This window comes from Aptenodytes patagonicus, chromosome 1, assembly GCF_965638725.1.
Source record: "Aptenodytes patagonicus chromosome 1, bAptPat1.pri.cur, whole genome shotgun sequence".
Taxonomy (NCBI): domain Eukaryota; kingdom Metazoa; phylum Chordata; class Aves; order Sphenisciformes; family Spheniscidae; genus Aptenodytes; species Aptenodytes patagonicus.
The window spans coordinates 182,832,160-182,845,076 of record NC_134949.1 but is presented as its reverse complement, the minus strand read 5'-3'; positions in this window follow the sequence as shown (position 1 = coordinate 182,845,076).

The following is a 12,917-nucleotide window of genomic DNA, read 5'->3' as shown; positions in this document are numbered from 1 at the left end:
CAACTTGAGGCCATTTCCTCTCGTCCTATCGCTCGTTACTTGGGAGAAGAGACCAACACCCACCTCGCTACAACCTCCTTTCAGGTAGTTGTAGAGAGCGATGAGGTCTCCCCTCAGCCTCCTTTTCTCCAGGCTAAACAACAACAGTTCCCTCAGCCGCTCCTCATAAGACTTGTTCTCCAGACCCCTCACCAGCCTCGTTGCCCTTCTCTAGACACGCTCCAGCACCTCAACACCCTTCTTGTAGTGAGGGGCCCAAAACTGAACACAGTATTTGAGGTGCGGCCTCACCAGTGCCGAGTACAGGGGCACGATCACTTCCCTACTCCTGCTGGCCACACTGTTTCTGATACAGGCCAGGATGCCATTGGCCTTCTTGGCCGCCTGGGCACACTGCCGGCTCATGTTCAGCCGGCTGTCAACCAGCACCCCCAGGTCCTTTTCCGACAGGCAGCTTTCCAGCCACTCTTCCCCAAGCCTGTAGCACTGCATGGGGTTGTTGTGGCCGAAGGGCAGGACCCGGCACTTGGCCTTGTTGAACCTCACACAGTTGGCCTCGGCCCATTGATTCAGCCTGTCCAGGTCCCTCTGCAGAGCCTTCCTACCCTCGAGGAGACCAACACTCCTGCCCAACTTGGTGTCATCTGCAAACTTACTGAGGGTGCACTCCATCCCCTCATCCAGATCATTGATAAAGATCTTGAACAAGACCGGCCCCAAAACTGAGCCCTGGGGAACACCGCTCGTGACCAGCCAACTGGATGTAACTCCATTCACCACAACTCTCTGGGCCCGGCCATCCAGCCAGTTTTTGACCCAGCGCAGAGTCCACCTGTCTAAGCCGTGAGCCGCCAGCTTCTCTAGGAGAATGCTGTGTGAAACAGTGTCAAAGGCCTTACTGAAGTCCAGGTAGACCACATCCACAGCCTTTCCCTCATCCACTAGGCAGGTCACCTGGTCATAGAAGGAGATCAGGTTGGTCAAGCAGGACCTGCCTCTCATGAACCCGTGCTGGCTGGGCCTGATCCCCTGGTTGTCCCACAATAATAATGAGGAATAATGTAATAATGAGGAATATGCCTTGAAGAAGAAAAATAAAAGCTGTATAAGTACATAGCTATATATCTGTACATATATATACACACACATATATACCATTACCTATAAATATATAAAATATGCTATATATGTAATTTAACATATTTTTTCTTTTCTTTGTGATATTAAGTATATCAGGTGTTTGATGACTTTGTTTGTTTTATAGTGAAATATAATTAATCATGAGATTGAGAGCAACAAAGACCACATAAAATAAATACAAAGTTCAGAAATAAATGCTCTTATAGGAATAAAGTTCAGACAAAGTCATTGCTAGTAGATAAGAAGTCCACATTGTATGGTTGTCAAATAAATGGTCTATTGTGAATATATGTTGAATTTCTCTCTTATAGGTTGTCAGAGCACACTGTTTTACCGTCACAGTTTACATATGGAACAGCAAAAAGGCGGATTTCTTCAGCTACTGAAAACATCGTTTAAAAAATGAGATCTTGATGCTAATGAGCCTTTAATTTATGTGTTAGTATTATAGACCCCAGTATTTTCTGTCCAATGATACATACTCTACAAATAATGTTTTTTATAGTGAATCAGGGTGCAGACTGTCCTTAGAAGCTGGCCTGATCTTTCACCACTGTATTAAAAAAGAGAGACTATTTGAAATTCTCACAGTGTTGAGAAAGAAATGTTACAGCAACCCCATTAGTTAGTTAAAGAAATATGAAATTAGGTGAAGTTGATCACTATTCGGAAGAGAGAATGTACGTTTTCTGATAATTTTATAAAGAAATATACAGATAAACCAAAAAGAAGGTTAAAAAACAATCCTGAAGTGTCCTTCCTTTGGGAAAAGAAAATAAATTTTTGTGTTGCTCCATTACAAAGGAGGAAGTAGATATTGTTATTACAAATCTAAGGCAGTTTGCCCAAAGTTTTTATAGCCAGCCTTCACAGGGCTCTAAAACAATCTTTAACTCCTATGGAAATAGACTTACTTAATGAGATCACACAATGAGAAGTTGTCTTTTCTTAGAAAGAAGAAAAGAGAGTTGTCACAGCTAAAAAAAGAGAGAGACTGGGCTACTTGCCAAGTAGACTTATAACAATAGGGATATATTGGACCTCAGATATAGCATGTAAAAACGAGAAAGGTGCTGATATGTAAAAATGTACTTGACAAGATAGAAAAAGTATATTTAGGCACTAGCAAGAAAAATTGGTCTCAGTTAAACTGAAGATTTGCATATCTGCTCTTTGATTAGTAACTTAAAACAACTGTACTATGTAAGTCCAAAAAAAAGGAAATAATCAGAAATATTCATGGTCACTGTTGTTTGTTTTAGCTATGGACCCTCTATCAACAATTAGAGACAAAAAGAATAAGGACGAATGAGAGTTCAACCATAAGATTGGTCTTCATGTTAACTTAAGTATTCAGAGGGATGTTTGAATAGATATTCAACAACAGAGCACAAAAACTTTTAAAACTACTTGTGTAGCATTCTGGTCTAAAATAGAGAAACCCCGTGGAATGGATAAGGAAAGAGATTTCTTGGGTAGCTAAAACAGTTACAAGTAAAACAAATTAACTTGCAAAATTTCTTTATTTTCAAGTTTTCCATTACCATTATCCCATAGTATTAGAAATTAAAACTGAGCTTGTTAATGTTGTAACTGTCCTTTAAAATGGGAGGTTTGGGATTATTGTGCGCCTTAGGTAAAAACATAAATTAGTGTATGAATCCTTGAACAAGGTACAGATTGATATCTAATGAGATTAAGGAAGGAAATTAGTTCTTAGACATGTAATGGATAAAGACAGTTGCAGCCCCTCCCCACAAAAAAGATCACTACTTTACCCAGGTTATCCTGAGATCCCTAGAAAAATATGAGTAGTTCTTATACTAATTCTTCTCCCTGATAAACTCAGTGTTAAAAATTAGTCCTCTTCCTTTTAACCTATCAAACGTTTTGCGTTTTCCTCCTCTTTTTTGGGAAATTTGTTTCTCAGTGCCTAGATTAGCAAGGTGTGAATTGACATGGTATATCCCAAACATGAACAAAAAACATTTGACAATCCTGAAAAAGTTCCCTTTGCACAATATCTTTAAGTCATAAACCATATACTCAATAATATGAAAAAAATCAATGTCACTAATACCACTTTGAGCATCCATTTCTAAAATGTAGCGTAAGTAATATGTAAACCATTTGCATAAATAAAAAGAGATGAACAAGAGTTCTGGCAAGGGAAGGCTTGGACTACACAGTTGGAAACATAGAACTAGAAAAAGAAAGATGAGAGAAAAAAGTTGGGTTTTTTCTGACCTCTTCTCTACGTATTTTATGTGAATCAAGTTTATGAAATACTGTACAGCTAGTGTTAGTTAGACCCATATATATTCTACAGAGACTGTGGGAAAAAGCTTTCTCCATATTTAGCCTCCTTTGTTTAAATACAGAGACCCAAATACTTTTGATGGTAGTACATAGAATGACAGCCTAGTTAGTTGATGGAGGTGTCCACTTAGACCTCTTGTTTTTCCAGCTAAGTGCCGCTCCTAAAGAAGCTGACTTTGTGAGAAGTGAAGAATGGATTTTCTTCTAACTATTAGGTACTAAATGCTTAAATGCATGAGCAATTATCCACAGGGTCTCCTCTTTCAGAAACCTGACATGCCAACACATCCTTTGTAATAGAGCGATTCCACAAAACTAGATTATTACTAAAAATTCAAAGACTGTTATCTAAAACCAAACATCCCTTCACAATCAGAAAGAAAAGTTGACAAACGAGTATACATGAGGATTTGTATAGATTGTCTCAGTATTAATAAATAAATGCAGAATATACCACTAGGTGATTTCTCTCTTCCTATATAATACAATCCATAAAATGTAGTTACTTATTTAGCTGTTGAGCTTCATCCTTGTAGCTTATCCTTATAACCTCAGAATGGCTGGATTGTTTCTAGTTACAAATGAAACACCTGTTGGGTTGTATATAATAAAAGCAAAATGAAGTGCATGTTTTCTTCTGTAGGTTAGAGGCAACAGAGTGTTGGATATTTGTTAATGTCTGCCATCTGGTACACAACTTTGGTGTTCTCCTTTCGATAAAACAAGTTCCTTTTGTAAAATGAACATAGTCATAACATCTTCTTTTCAAAGCACCAGGCTTGTTTCAAGAGCCATGGAATTATCTGCCTGTCATACCTGCTGTAGGAATTGTAACCCTGCGATAGCAGCACACACTGTACACTCCTACACAGGTAATACATACAATTATTTGAGATTCTGTGCTGCAAGCAATCAGCAAGACACAATTACTACTGACAAACACAAGACACTATTCCACATATACAGTAAAAAACAAATTATTTGGAGATGGAAAGTAAAGTTAAAACCTCATCCTGCAGCACCGGTGCAGTGCAGCTCAAATATAGAAGAAAAAGGAATTTAAACTGTCTGCCTGGGGAAAACATTTTCATTTGACAGCTCAGTAGAGGACTGAAGCACCTATACCGAGAGAATGTAACAGTATATAGTCAATAACGATATTAGTGATGAGAAAAAAGTAGCACTTTTATGGAGTGCAGTAGGGGTTAAACCTATAAATTGTTGCATATCTTCTGCTGCTTCACAAAACCACAGTACTAAACAAATGCTGACACTGTAGAAATTCTAGAAATTTACCTTACTTCAGAAGTTGCTGGTGATTGTAGAGTGTTTACAGATTGGTTAAAGAAAACAAAAACAAAACCCCCAAACATTAATAAGTGGCTGAATTAAAGAAATGCATTGCCAGTGGTGATTTCAATGAAGAGTTAAGGGACAATTCCTAATTCTAAGGGGATATGTAGTATGTAGTATGCAAAATTAAGAAAACACAAATCAGCTACTGACTGTAGCAATTTCACCATGAAATGTATATTAGAAATTACTATTTTAATTTGTACTGCTACTGAAGATGGCACAGGGTCACAGCAGCATCAGAAAATCTGTTTATCAACAAATACACCAGGAGAAAAGCAGGAAAGACAGTGTAGGGAACACTTACAGACTGCATATTTTTATTATGAAACACAGTCTCACAGTGCCAATTATTGTTGGTTCAAGGACAAACACTGTGCAAAGAAACTGGGACATACACAGAAAAGATGTACAGGTCAGTGCAAAAAGCACCTCATGGGGACAATACCTGAGAATTCCACAATCATCAGCTTGCAGACGACAGCACAGCGTCCATAGAGAATACCTTAACATCTCTACAGCTGTTTAATTTAGAAGTTATTATTTGAGTTCCTTTGCAAGTGAAAGCAATGCAATATAAAATTGAGCTTGATCCAGAGTCCGCTGCTTCTGTAATCTCATGGCAGGTTTGTCAGAGGCTACTTAAGAAGGTGAAATGGCAGAAAACTTCAGTGTTTCTAAAACATATACTAGGAAAATCCTCAATCCCCTGAGTGTTGTAGTGGTGAAGGTAACATATAACTGTAAACAACATATGTTAAATCCTTATGTTGTGAAATGAGGAGGTCATGTATTATTTGGTAGAGGATGGCTGAGAAAGATTCAGTTGGATTGGCAAAACATAATGTGTTTGCAGGCTTGAAAATAATTATGGACTCCAGCCCAAAACAAAAATAACTGTTCTGTGTTTATACAATGAAAACTGTCTTTAGAATGGTGTCAGAACCATAGACATAACTAAGAGCCATCAGTATAATGTAGCTGTGAAAAAAGGCAAACAGGATAGATAGGGTGTACTAAGCAAAGTGCCAGCAGCAATAGAAATGTATTAATGTCATCATTCAAGACAATCTTGAGGTCTCTCTGTTCTACAAAGTGTGTATGGATTTACTTTTTTTTTTTCTGATTATTAAAATGTTACAGTTGTTCATGTGTGTGAATCCATCTATCCTTCCTAAATGACACACATTTTAGTAATCAGAATGGATGTGTACTGTAAGCGTAATATACATTACTGTTGTTGAACTGGTGATCAGAAAATGTCTTTTTCATCTTTTTGATTTTGTATTTCTACTTCGTAAGACAAAATGTTGTTGCTATCCAGGTTTCCATCAATTATGACCAGGATTTCTTATGGGCTAATTAAACCATCACAAGTTTGCCATCACAGAAAAATTCATATAATCTAAGAAATTTTTACTCCTCAGAAACTAGTTATTGCCCTTTTGCCTGAAGTGTAGTAACTGATCCATTGGATACTCAGCTTATTTCAGCGGAAAGCCAAGCACAGTAGCTTAAATCACCACCAGAGCTAAGACCATAGCATGCAGTATCACTTTGTCACTGACTAATGATAGTTTAATGTATCTTATATCCCTGTTTCTTCTCCAAGCTACTCTGACACATGAAAGTATGAAGGCTTTGCTGATACAGTCACATCAGGAAGAAGGAGGCAGTATTTTCTTACATTTGTAATGACATGATTTTGGCATAGTCTTTTATAGGAAATTTTGCAGCAGAGATGTGGGGGACTCTCAGGAAAAGTTCACCAATCCCATTTACTTCACATTTGCACTATTTAATAGCAATCTTAAATCTCATTTCCCTATTCAGTCATGAAGGCTTGCATTTGAAGGGCTAATATACCCCTTCTTTCTTATAAGTCATTATCCATAGAGAAACTACATTTCCCATGAGACTTTGTGATCTTCCTCAGTAGTGGAAATTCTTCAAATTCACAATTCCTGTGACTGATGGGGCAAAATGTGCTCCAGAGAGGAGGTACAAACCAGCTTAGTCTGCAGCATATTCTGTATCATGATAGAAATGCCGGTAGTAATGGATTTGTAATTGTTGTGTGACATTTTATACAAAAGTGATAAGACTATTTGATGTGTAAGAATTAGAGTGGTTCAATGGATATACTGAAGGCCTCCCTGAGACTTGCCTGTCTTCTATTACTGTAGCCATTTAGGACCCTACTGGAGCAATAGCATGTATAAATAAATAAGCTTTGAATACTTCTAACCTGTGAATAAGTACAGCCAGTATTGATACAGCCATCTTCTTGTGACTTGTCTTCGTGTTGTGAAAAGGGCAAAGTATCTTTGTCCTTGTTTCACAGTCAGAAAGTTAAGCCATAGTGGTATCGAGGTCTCAGACTAGATCTAGACTCATTCTTGTACCCCAGTGTCCCATTCCTCTCACTGTTGAGACTGGTTAGGTTTTGGAATAGGCCATGGATACCATGTGATCAATGCCTCAGCATTTATTCTTTGTGGAAGCTGGTTAAAAACATCAAACAGACAAACAACAATAACAAAAATAAAAAAAAAAAACAGTGAAACACACCTAAGTCTCACCTAACAAACTTAGGATGCAGCCTGTGTGTATATATGATCATGGGACACAAGAAACACTTCCAGGTTCCTTAGCCTAGACGTAGCCACAAAAACATAATGAGACAGGGAAAAAGCTATGTTTCTTGGGAAACAAACTGCTTGTCTGAATCACACTACCATCTTTCAAGACTGTCTTCTAAACACGTTTTGCAAATGGCTATTACTTTCTTATTGGTGTAGACTTCAAATATATTGCAAAGACTAATTTATCCCTTGTTTGGGAGAGGTATGGTATGTGTATATAAAGGGAGATACAGTTTTCTTAATCATAGCATGAAGTGATGTGAAAGTTCCAAAGCCAAGGTGACAGTCTTTGGGAGTCTGTTTTTCTGCTAAATAAAAACTACAGTACTTACTTTTAATTATATGATAAATATTTTAGCATTTGTAGTGTAACTATCATATGATTCTAACTGTAATAGCTGCAGAGTATCTTACTTTTTTAACTGAGATAAGCAAGCATTTGAATCGTTTGTAATTATATTGTGTTTACTATGCAATTACATAGTAAATAAGTGGTGAATAAAAAATAATTGTATATCTGTTTTCAATCTATCCAATCCAAGTCTGAGACATAAAAGAGTGACAAGACTCAAAGCATCTCAAGGATTATCAGATGCCAGCTACTTTGTTGGAACTGTAGCAACTGAGACCTCAATATGAAGTCATTACATATTAGAAATATTGTAACTGTAATTAGTAAAGATGCTAACAACAAAAATACTCCAAATGCTTTTGATATAAAGGCAGTCTGGACAGTTTGTGTGTTAGTATCTTCAATAAATATTTTTACAGTTAAATCACGTGAATTTAGGATAATTGCCCCTCAAGTTTTAAGAGGTAAGGGATTATAATTTTAAAAATGCACGGTTAAAATGTTACATGCTCTTGCCCATGATCAAACTGGTTTGTATGGCTCCTTAAAAAAAAAAACAAAAAACACAACACAAAAAAACCACCAACCAAACAAACCAGCAATGTAAGTGCATGCTTATCTTTAAACACAAAGTGATACAATTAAGTCAGAAGGAATGCTGACATGCTTAAAGATAAGCTCAAAAGCAATTTTCTTAGGGTTTGGATGGAACAAAGCATTCCTTAAATCTTCCTCTGCTTAGTTCAAGATTTCTTCTGACGGAGAGATTTGTTAACTTGTGTAAAGCAAACGTGGTAACTACCCTGGTGAAACTGCCTTGCCGGATATACAGCAGGCTCTTGTGCTGGCTTCTAACTTAGACCCCGGTCATCCTTAATTTCCTTGAGTCCTAACAGAGTCCAGACAGTTTTACTTACTGGGATGTTTATAAGCACTCTCCAAATACCTGGAATTCATTTCACCTAATTTGAAATATTTAACACATAGTCTACTAAGGCTAAAGTAATCATCTTGGTTTCCCTTTCCAGTCGGTGGAAAGAAATAAACAGTTCAGAAGTATGTTTCACTTCACCTATTTTGCAAACCCATTTAGAGATTAGATGTATTGTCCTTTGGATGTTTTTCCCCATTTATTATGTATGAGTGACTTGACGAGACTTAGAAAACTAGCAGTCACCTTACAGATACTGAACTTAACATGAAATAAATCCCTACTTTTCTCTCTAGTGCACTTGTTCAAGAGCTGAGGTGCTGCAGCCCGACTTCTTCAGCCAATACCGGTCCTTTAGACATACACAGAGCAAAAAAAATTCACAAACCTTCTAGATGTTTCCCCAAAAGGTTTATTCACTATTTCAGAGCACTTGTGTAGTTTAAGTCACTGTATTGTGCTGTCCAGGATTCTTCTCTCTAATTCAAGGCGTTTCTTCTGAAATACAGAATTTCTTTTCTATATCTCTTAGATTCCTTATACTCATCTCAACTACTTTGTTCCAGTCATTCCTTTTGACCTGGGTTTATTTCCCTATTAAAGACAGTCACCTTCCCTGAAAAGTTTTGGTTTCCCTCCCTCCCACCCATTTTTTCCTGTTTATGGTTGGGTTGAATAGGGACCATCCTTGGGCCTGATCCAAAGCCCACTGAAGTCAATGTAGATGTTTCCATTGATTTTTAAGGTTTAGCTTTTTTCCTTTATTTTATTTACTTATAATAAATCCCATTGAAATCAAAGGTATGACTTGTTGAACAAGATACCATGAATGAGAGTGGCAGAATGTGACCTTCAGTAAAATTTCTCCAAGAAATTTTTGAGGTTTTTCACTAGCGCTTTAAAAACAAAGTATTGAACATAATGTATTATAATGTAAATTCTGTCAAACACTGTCATTAACATTTAGCAATCTTGTTTATTCAAGCCAATCCATCTATATATACAAATCTGATATTTGCCTTTTTAAAAATTTAACATGTGTAAGTGCCCATAAATCAGTTATGACAATCATTGTTAAAACAATCAATAGTAAGGAATATGCATTAATTCAAATAATATTGATAGCCACATGAACCTGCATCAGTCTTCTGTGAAATAAGAAAAATGAGACATCTTCTTAAAATCAATATTTTCCTTTTTATGTCATTCACTTGAAGAGTATCAATAATACATTACTTTATACCTTATGTGTCAGTTGTCCTACTTCTACATGTAGAGATATCTTGAAAAAATATTGAAGTGAGGAAAAAAAAAAAAAATCATCAAAGCAATGACCTGCTAAAAAGCTTCCATTCATCCATTGTATCGTGGGTATTCATCTGAACTAAAATATGTATGGGCAGCATTACTGGTTGGATATATTATTTATAACTCAGACCTCAATAACAGATGCTTGTACACTACATTTGTCCTGGAGTTAAAGAGCAAGAGGAACAACAAGAAAACTCGGTATTGCCTTTATCCACCCTCAGACTTAAGAACCAGGAAGTTAGGCAGGTGTGCAGACCAAAGTGGAAATACAAGATGTGGAACTACAACATCCATTCATCACAAAAGAAACATTTTAATTGGTTATATGTGGAAAATATCTACTTGACAGTCAGTTTCTCACTTTTCACATAAGTGCTTTGCTGCTTGGATGCCTAATCTTGTTTAGTATAGGGAAAGTAATTTGACATGAAAGTACCTAGATGGCTGCCGAAAATTAATTGCCAATTAAAAAAGAAAAATGTTTGTGCTACTCTATAAACAAGCCAACATATAAACCTTTCAGTCTTGTTGCTTTATTTATGTCTTTGTAGATCTGGTTTCAAGCTATTTGCATACAATTTACAAATTCATATTATAATTCTCCAGTATATTTATGATTTTATAGTTGTATATATTTTACCTCTATGAAAAATATTTATTTCTTTATGCTTCTGTTGCTTATTATTTAACAAAAACATTTCATTACATTTGATAGTTTATGTCTCTTCCTTAGAATGGGGCATTTTTATTTGTACGGCTCAAAGAGAGAGGTTTATTTCTCCCCCACATTTAAGAAAAAATAGCCAAACCTCAAAACGATGAACTCCTGTCTCCAACTTTCCATAGCTTCCTCAGTCTGCTTTCAAGTGAGGATGAATACCCCAATGATTTAAAGTATAAAGGTTAATCTGGGTGGAAAATGAAGGCTTTAACAGGATTGTAAAGCTTAAGGACTCCTTTCAGCACTAAGGAGACTTTTGAAAGTGGCTGAGCCATAGAAGTTTCATGAGTGCCATGGAATAGCCCCCTTAGATCCAAAATACAATTCAGATGGCACAGCTGCTGAATCCATCAGTAGAAATGGATATTGACTTCCATTTTATTCCTTCTTCTCCTCCCAAAATTAACTTTCTACATGTCGGGTAGATAGTGTGAATCAATGTTATGTCCACATAAACATTAACAATTATGTGTAGGATAGATTACTGCATATCGTAGATTTAAGGTAGTAATAGAAAATTAATAGAATTTCAAAGCTTGTATGATTTTTAAACAGTAAAATAAGTATATCTCTTTTACATTTTAAAAGGTTTTCTTGGTTTTTTCAGGTTTTTTTAATTGAAATGTGTTCCCAGGGTGTGAGATTCAGTCATTTTACCTTCCATTAATAAAGAATTGGGAATATCTATGGTTGTTCAAAGCTATTACTCCTTATATTAACCTTTTTATTCAATCTTCAAGTCCAAATGAGTGAGGCAAGCCAGGGTTCATTTGCTAAAGCCAATCCAAAAGCCAGATTTTAATGGAGGAAGAAAAAAACCCAGACAAAACAAACAAACAAAAAGACCAACAACAAGCCCAAAAAGCTTTCAAGAGCAAGTTTTGATGATTGTGAATCTCTTGGCAAAATATGGTTTCAAGACACCTGAACCACAGATTTAACCAGCATGGAAGACTGACTACAAATCATTTGTGAAGATTTTTTAGGTTAGAACTATCCTATAAGAAACTTCTGTGCACACTTATACACTGCTTAGTTTTCTCACAAAGCCTACAGTTCCATGCAAAACAACAATAGTGTGGAAATAATGTCAGGGTCATTATTCTGACTGTGCCAAGAAGTTCTGGAACCCTCAAAAGACAGACACGTTACATACAATAGTTGCCATTCAAGGCATGAATGAACAAACAGTGACCTGCCTTATTTTCCTTTTCTCTTTTAATTAGAATGATAAGAACAAAAATAACAAGAAATCATAGTAGATTTTATTGAATGCAACTTTTTACTGGGGAAGAAAGCTCATAAAAGAACATAAATGTAACATTAACTTTTGAATCCTAATGAAAAATAATATATAACATTCCTTTATATTTAAGATTTTCAAGGTTTTGTTGTTATTATCCCCATTTTCTAATTCCTATTTGTAGCCCTTTAAAAGATAAAGGATAATAAATATCACAACAACATACCCAAATTAACATGTGAATAAATAAGCAAGGCCTATCAATCTGCAAAGTTATCACAAACCTCAGAGAAACTTGTGTTCAATTAAGTTCTCTCGAACTTAAGTAACATTCAACTTGGAGTGCATTCACCATTATTATGGCTTCCAAAAAAGTTTTATTTAAAATGAAATATTTTATGAATCTTTAGTTAATGATCCTATTTGATCTTCTTTAAAACTTGCGATAAAAATAATTCCTAATACAAGCTTTGAATCACTTACAGTTCTATAATATGGATCTCTTTGAAAGTATTGGGTGATATTGTATCTGGTCTTCCTTTTCTAATATGTGATACCAGAGAAACGAGCAAAAATGACAAGCCAGCTGTCAAAATCTTGGATCAGTAGATATATATGCAGTCATAATTAAAGAAAGAGAGACCTACATGATCTTTAGTAGGTGACTGCTTTTGTCTGTGAGCAAGGGATAAGCGCAGTGAAATTTCTGTGTAATATTCCCTTACATTAGGTATTTTGCACCCAAATTTTTATGTGACTCCCCCCGTTAACTGTAAGAAGAGATTCGTAATTTTGCATTTTCTCCTCCTTAAATTAAATATGGTCGGGTATGGGCTGTTGTTCTTTACTGTATCACAAGTATCACAAGACCTTCACATTATTTATCACAAGACACATACAAA